At 28.4% G+C, this 7340-nt stretch overlaps 1 protein-coding gene across 1 annotated transcript in view; it reads left to right on the top strand.

The window, feature by feature from the left end:
- Positions 1–564: 564 nt before the first annotated feature.
- The window catches only part of LOC106692685 (arylsulfatase B), a 234311-nt gene continuing 227535 nt past the window's right edge, over positions 565–7340 (top strand). The window contains exon 1 of the mRNA XM_067049636.1: positions 565–779. The gene's annotated coding sequence lies outside the window, so the exon portion shown is untranslated. The remainder of the gene's footprint in view (positions 780–7340) is intronic.

The raw sequence follows: 7340 nt of genomic DNA, 5'->3' as shown, positions 1-7340 counted from the left end.
TTATCATTGAAAGCTATTATGTTTATTGTTGGTAAGTTCTATAATATTTATTGATGCTGCTACTCTATTTTATTTATTTATTTTTTGTTTGATCTTGTTGTCACGCCTATCTTAGTTAGACCTATATTTCTTCTTCCATGCAGAATCTGTTAAGGGGATACCTATTTAGCCAGGTTTAAGCAACAGTTCTGCCAAAATTTGTCTCAATAGCTTTAAATAACTGCTAGTTTCTATTTTATATTAAGACCTAACAGTCGCTTGTCTAAATGTTTCAGATTAAAAGCTGTTTTGGATTTGCTTTAAGGAAGAGAACGCTTTTGCTTTCGTAGCTAATTTTTGTCAGGATCATTTGATGTTTGGACTGAGTGAAGAAGCTAGAACCAGAGCCAAATTTGCCGGGCGGGACCTCGGCACTAATCGCGAGGGAATACCGCTCAGGGGCTGGCCCAAGCGTGGAGGATGTCCCGTACTCTAGGTCAGTCCACCACCGCCAGACCTAGCCCAAATCTATTTCGAGACAATTTAAACTTAGATCTAATACGAATTGCATTTGGCATTCCTTAGTCGACAGTCTCGCCACCACGACTGGCCAGCTCCTATCTTGTCCTCTTCCCTTGTCCTATACCCTCGTGATCGTGCTACTTGAACAGTTGATCTGGCAATTCATAACTTCTTTTTCTCGTACAAAGGAGTGTGATAGTTTTGTGATCTGTGTTGTGGCAGTCAGCGGTCTCTTAGGATTCCGAGGAGAGATAGTTGTCGGACCTGAAGGAAATATTGTAAGTATATCTAATAATTATCATATCAACATTTATATAGATTGCATGAAATGTATATATGAAACAAATAATTAAATATTTTATACTCAAGACAATTTGAAAACTTCATTTGCTGGTATTTCAACCGTATAAGATTATCACAGCTCGCACTTAGCTAATTATTTCTTGATGAGATTATACTAAATTCTAGTCATCTTTGCACTCAAATATTTTTAAATTAATTATTGTTACTTAGTCGTGTTAAAATCTGGATTACACTTTGGCAACACTAAACACAGGATCACTTTGCTTTTCGGATAGATGATAAATTGAGCCCAAATCTTATTAGATGTAATCTTCTCTCTTCTCCGTGTATATTATAATTATTTATGAATTATTAGATAATCATATTCTTACTAGTTCTTTTAATTTATATCTAAGGTATTACATCACTGTATATTAATTTAATTTTCTGCACCATCGTCCTATAATCTAGTTATCTGTTACTTTGCTTAGTTGGCATTAATATGTAGCAAATAACGGATATAACTTTCAATACGTGAAAGTGATATAGGAGATGGCAACAGTATTATACACCTATTAGATAGGGTCTTCGCTTAATGTCTTTAAGAGAAATAATCATAGAATTATGTAGATACGCAAGTTTCATAAAGAAATCATTTACATATCTAACCAATACTAGAAACTAACTAATTATTATGTTTAAAGTTATAAATAAAATTTTTTTTTAACTTCTGAACCAACTGAATCCAACAAAAATTATTAAATTTATTTCATATGATGACTGAGTAACTTAGTTAATTTACAGAAAGAAGAAATAAAGAATTAGAAAGGTTTCATTATTTACGACACATAAAAATCATTATAGATTCATTATAGCGTTATGCAGAAATATTATTATTTGGAATTTTATCTTTGTTTATTACCGATTGATCATGGAATAGGATCACATAATTGGAAAAATATTACCTATATATATTAAAATCAATCTTTTACTATTTTTAATAAATTATTTATTATTTATTAATTGAAAATTGATAATGAAACCAGTTAAAATGTTTGGGAACAATCAACCCTAAAACTGCTTCGAAGTATTTTATATTGCAATTAGTTATTTACTGAATAAAATATTCAACCGAAACTTAGGAGCAGTTTTAGGATATTTAAATATAAGTTTTTTTAGTATTTAGTTTTTTTAAAAATATAATGCATTTTTGAGTTGTGTCATTTTTCTATAATTTATGCGATTTAGTCTCTGCCTGATAAAACAAGGAATAAATCCATTTGTTTTTTCAATTATCATATTATATATTATAGGTTATAGTTTTAACTATATTTATTGCAGTGTTAATTAATAGTTTTGTACTGTATTCACCAGCAGACAAAATTGTGTTCAAATCGGGCAAGATATTTTTTCCTAATACCGATTTGCCGATTTCTTTCAAATGCAAACTGTTTTAATATAAATATCTGTTATTTTTGATGAAATTGATGAGCTTGGAATTATCTTTTTTTGCTATTACGTGATATATCATATGTATATTCGTGTTAATTTAGGCCGACTGTAAATTATATTTACTTCAGGTAAAAAAATAAATACAAGAGATTGTATCTAATAATATTTTCAAATAATTTAATAATTAAGTCCTAACAGCTGAAAATGTTAAATAGAAATCATGATGACAACGCTTGATAAAAAACTAAAAACCGAAATTGGTTGTGGTTGCTATAGATATATTCCATACTTTCAGCACAGACAGTTGAGTAACCTGAACTCAAGTTAATGACAAAATTTCTATTTTAAATAACGTTATTCTTAAATTTTATTACTAACCTAAGACTTGTTGATCATTTTAATATGTATAGTTTTCATTAAAGTTGTAGGTTCTATTTCGATTTTTGATTCATCCGCTATATCCAATCAACCTAATTTTCAAAATATGTACATCAATTTAAAAACAAATTGAGAAAAATTCAAAATGAACTTAGGCAAATTCTTAAATTTATTATTCATAAAAATGATAAATTCCTTGCTTGAATTAAGTTGAAGTTTAATTAAGTAGATTCCTCATCCATGACCTTTTTAATCTCCCTTTGGTATTGTATACAAGAGATTTCATTTATGAAATTCTTGGGATGTGTGTTTAATTTATTTAGAAACAATTTGTATTAAGTCCCTATGTGGTAATTTATTGCACAGAGTTTTGTTGTGAACGTACTAATAAAGCATGTTGTTAACGTATCATGGATCGAGAAGTTAAATTACATTTTTTTTTGTATTGATCCGCTTAGCAGTGGAGTATAATTGTAATGAGTAAGACTATAGAGGTTTTTGTTAGAAAGTATGTATAAGCACTTAATTTCTATCTAGGTTTAAATTATTGTTAAATGAGTTTTTGAGTTCATCAGTCAATGTAATATATTTTTTCAAAAAAAGTAGCCCCCACGTCTTTCTCATAATCATTCATTTCATGAAATCCACATATTATAAAAATAAATGAGAGAGAATGTTTGAGGTCTTAGAGTAAATGGGATATGTTACAACTTTTGTCACTGAGTCGACTCTTGCAAAGTTTCTTCCAGTCTGCTGTGATGTATGTTAAACCTGTGTAGAGTTATTCTTGTCTTATTAAGTCTTGTTATTATACTCGTGTCAATCACACCATATAGTGTGTGCATTTCGAGATTAAGAATAATTTCGTAAATGGAATTCGTGTACAGTTGTGGTACCAGACATATTAGTAGAAGAGCCGGGGAGAAAAAAAAAAGACAGTTATTTCATGCCAATTTTCGATTACTTTACTAGAAATTATGTGTTATTAGTAATCAAAATTAATGAGCCTGCGAAGTATAGGTTGGAGAAATAATAAATGATGGCTATTTCAAAACGTTAAAAAAAAATAGTTTTCGTTCGAAGCTCTATATCTTTAAAACTACCAACACCACTAGAAAGTCTAAAAGAATGCCATTTAAAGTAGAGCAAATTTGCTTAAGCATAAGCCCTAATAGAGCCATTTACGTTCAATAGTTCCCTAGATATAGCTTTTTAAAAAGCAACATTTCATATTAAATATGCTGAAAAATCAGTAGTTAATGAATTTATTTTAAGCAACGTATATCCCAAAAACCATTCGGCATATAGTTGTCTATTAGCACTCGAACGAAAGCTAGTTAAATGAACTATAAAGTAGTTTCTGACCTTTATCTTCGTAGGCTTAGCAGTTTTCATAATATTAAACAAAATAAATTCACAAATGTTGATTTCTAGTTTATCAGACAAAAGATTTATGAAAAAATATATTTCAGAAACCATAAGCCATACAGATGTCTGCGCGAACTCAAATCAATGCTAGTTAAATGTAATTATAAAGTAGTTATATTATAACTACTAGTTACCTACGATGATAAACGCCATAAACTACTTTATAGTACATTAAACAAGCTTTTATTTGAGTGTTAATAGACATCTGTACGTAGAATGGTTTTTGAGATATATATTTTTCAAAATAAATTCACTAACTTCTGATGTATTATGAAATGGTACTTTTTAAAAAGCTATATCTCGGAAACTATTGAACGTAAATAGCTGTATTAGGGCTAATGTTTTAGCAAATTTTCTATACTTCAAATGATGTTCTCTTAGGTTTTCTTGTGTTTTTTTATAATATTAAAGATATGGAGCTCCAAAAGAAAAATTAAATTTTGTTAACGTTTTTAAGCAGTCACCATTTTGTTTTCCGCCTATCTATAATTGGCAGACTCGTCGATTTTAAATAGTAGTTATATATAGTTTTCATTAAAGTAATGAAAATTTGGGTTGAAATAACTGTCTTTTTTCTCCTCTTGGGGTCTTGTACTTTGTCGAACAATGAAAAATATCAGAGAGGAAAAATTCAAAATTAGAAATTTAAGTGCTAATTTAATAATCTGGAGTAACAATATAAAATTATTCTTGTAATTAAAAAACTACTCATTCATTTATATTTTACTCAGTGATATTGACTTGAGTGTAAATACATACACGCATTTATTTTTAAAATTTTAAAGAGTGGTTAATGGTGACTAGAGGACGGATTTTTGTGCAGTAAAATACCGAAAAACGTGGATTGAAAAAACGGAAATGTTCTAAACTATGAAGAAGAATTCAAAACACGCATAAAGCACCCAAATCCTGCTACAATCAACTTTTTTATAATCTTAGTTCATGTAAATCTAACCTAATCTTGTTTGATTCATTTTTGTCTCTACACTTCTAAAACATTCATTTATAACATAGGGTGTTTTTTTAAGCCCGATAGAACTTGAAATTGTAAAAAATAACACAAAAAATTAAATTGTAATAAAAAAATTTTTTTTATTCGAAAGATCAATACGTGACATTAACATTTGAAAATGATTTCGGGCATATGGGCACCGCGGCTGTTCTTGACGAAGCGCATTCGGCAGTTGGCAACTGACCCGTTGTTTTATCGCAAAATTGTGTTCAGCGATGAGGCGAATATGATGATATATATGAGGAGGATGATGATATATGAACAATGGCCACCGGAATAAAAAAGAAAATCCTTCAAATAAATCAAGGTCAAAAATTTCTAATTTCTTTGAAAAATGTTATTTGAGGGTTTCAGACAACGCTAAAAACAAATATAATTTGCTTTTTCCTAAAGAAAATTTTAATTTATTTATTTTTTTAGTGAATAAAAAAAATTGTAATAGAACCAGTAATATATTTTTCTTATGATTCATGATCGATTGATATGCAATTTCCATGCAAAAATGTTTACTTTCTGATTTAGGCGCAAAAATTGTTTAATTTTGTTATTTTAAAAACTCTTTTTTTTTTTTTTTAAGACAAAATCGGAATAACCTTCCCGGGAAAATCCTGAACATTTCGCGAAAAGCCCCAACACAATCTATTAGATGTTAAATTATTTCAATCTGATTTTTTTTATTGTGAAGATGTGTCATCTATTAATAAAACGTCTTATTTATAAATAACCTTTTCAGTTTTTTACTCAGTAATCCAAGTTTGTATACACATATAAGTATGTATACATACTTATATATGTATATATGATATGATATTTTACTCACAGAGGACTGATAGGGAATGCAGGCCGCTGCATCGCCATGGGCCACCAGCTGCAACAAGCCCAAACTCAAGGCAAGCACTAACATGTTGGCCAACTTACTGAGAACAGTTCTTGTTGCCATATTATATATATAATAGCGAACCCATAAAGATAGCTATCGCAATAACTCCATCATTATCTTCCTTATGTTTTGTACTTAGGCAAAAAAACAACAGTATGACCTTTTTCCCAATGAGAGATTGCTGAAATTATTTGCATATATTAAAAGCTAAACTAGGTTAATTTGTGCGTGTGCGAATATATTTTAGGCAACTTACGCCTCAAGGAATTATTTAATGTTTATGTTCATAAGATCAGCGAAATTTCTTATATTTGCATTAGTATTGTTAATATTTACAACAATTATTTAAACATTATATTAACAACTATAAGGTATTATATTTTATCTTATATTAGTATCAACTACTATTCCTAATTTATAGTTCTGTATAATTCTATGTTTGCTTATTATTATTTTATTTTTATTTTTATATTACTCTGAAATACGGTTGTTATCTTGTTTTGCATTTTCAACTCTAATGAATGCCTCAAATTCACGTCGAAAGGTCGACACAAATCAGACCATCTTCTTCTCTTAACAACATTATCTTTAAAATAATCTAGTTATTACAATATACAATATTACAATCTTTACAATGCTCTCCTTGATACAATTCACTATGATACAATCTATACAATATTAAAGCACTCTTGTTATTACAATTACAATACTACAACACTCTCGTTTAAACAATTTATAATATTACAATACTCTAGTTAGTAGAATTCACAATATTACAATCTATACAATACTCTAGTTATTAGATTTTACAATGTAACAATCTTGGCAATACTCTGGTTATTATATTGTATGATGTTACAATTTTAATAATACTTTCTTTATTACAATTTACTATATTGCAATACTCTCGTTATTACAATTTACAATGTTACAATTTTTACAATATTTTCGTTAGTACAATTTACAATATTACAAACTTTACAATACTCTCGTTAATTTAATTCACAATGTCACAATATTTACGAAACTCTCGCTATTGCATTTTGCATCTTTTCAATAGTTTGTTAGTACAATTTACAATATTACAATCTTTACAATATTCTCGTTATTACAATATTAAAGTACTCTTGTTATTACAATTTACAATACTACAACACTCATGTTTATACAATTTATAATATTACAATACTCTAGTTAGTAGAATTCACAATATTACAATCTTTACAATACTCTAGTTAGTAGAATTCACAATATTACAATCTTTACAATACTCTGGTTATTATATTTAACTATGTTACAATTTGTATAATAATTTCTTTATTACAATTTACAATATTGCAATACTCTCGTTATTACATTTTACTATGTCACAATCTTTATACTTTCTTTATTACAATTTACAATATT

Source organism: Halyomorpha halys, unplaced genomic scaffold (assembly GCF_000696795.3).
Source record: "Halyomorpha halys isolate HHAL.00 unplaced genomic scaffold, Hhal_1.1 Scaffold67.1, whole genome shotgun sequence".
Classification (NCBI taxonomy): Eukaryota; Metazoa; Arthropoda; class Insecta; order Hemiptera; family Pentatomidae; genus Halyomorpha; species Halyomorpha halys.
The sequence above is the reverse complement of the archived record's forward strand: the minus strand, read 5'-3'. Positions and strand labels throughout refer to the sequence as shown.